The sequence below is a fragment of the Sinocyclocheilus anshuiensis genome, unplaced genomic scaffold (assembly GCF_001515605.1).
Source record: "Sinocyclocheilus anshuiensis isolate Anshui unplaced genomic scaffold, SAMN03320099.WGS_v1.1 scaffold497, whole genome shotgun sequence".
Lineage (NCBI taxonomy): Eukaryota > Metazoa > Chordata > Actinopteri > Cypriniformes > Cyprinidae > Sinocyclocheilus > Sinocyclocheilus anshuiensis.
This window is the reverse complement of record NW_015540853.1, coordinates 56,116-57,188: the sequence shown is the minus strand read 5'-3', so window position 1 is coordinate 57,188 and position 1,073 is coordinate 56,116.

The following is a 1,073-nucleotide window of genomic DNA, read 5'->3' as shown; positions in this document are numbered from 1 at the left end:
ACCACATTTTGCTATAAGTTTGATTGCATCATATAATAATTGCTGTTAATAGTGTCCATCGTCTGTTTGATTACGTCTTTAATTTATTTTTTTCCGTACACTTCTGCCATATGTACATTAACTGACACTGATAAGCTACTACTAAACATATTGTAGAAACTTAATTTTCTGCAACGTTGCTTTGCAACGATTTGTATCGTGAAAAGCGCTATACAAATAAACTTGAATTGAAAAAAAAAAAAACAATCCATCGAATGTTATACATTGTGTGCTTATTTGGTGTGCCAAGTATTTGGGTGACTACCATGTTAATTTTATTACATATATATATATTGTTTTTTAATGTTTAGCAAACACTTTAAAAACATGGTTTTATTTAGCTGTTTGAGTAAAATGTACTTGAAACAAAGTATTGCAAGCAAACATGAGCTTTTAGTTTTTTTCTTTGTTATGTTTACTTAAGCAGATTTTGCTTAATTCAATGTTATTCCATAATTCACTAAGAAATCTGTATCATGTGAACTATTATTTATCCTTGCACACTCATAAATCACTCTGTTTTACACTGGAATTTAGGAGAAAATGCAGGTGGAACTTAGTATTTGACATTCAAGAGAAGTGACAGACAGCAGGCGAGTCTTGTTTTAGACAAAAAGCATCAACTGATTGACTGGTACATCAATTCTATACCATTTATAGCTGCTCCAACCAACAATTACAGATTGACAAATGACCTTTATGATTACACATTAGCTTTATTGCAAAATTAAAGGAATTACATAATATTATATTTTATCATTTTATTTTACCATTTATAATGTTGATGAAGGTCATTTTGGGCCAAAATTATCATGATTATAATTGATAATAATATTTTAGTTTCTCATCCTGACAATTATTTGGTCTTTCTTTCTTTCTTTAGCTTTTTTAAAATTGTTTATTATGTTTTTTTGTGTCACACCTTTCTTTCACCCCAATGTTCTTTTGTGTTTTCACCCCCCATGTGCTCTGTGTGACCTAGTTTTCCGTCTATGTCTGATGATTGTCATTTGGTTCAGGTGTGCCTTGTTAAT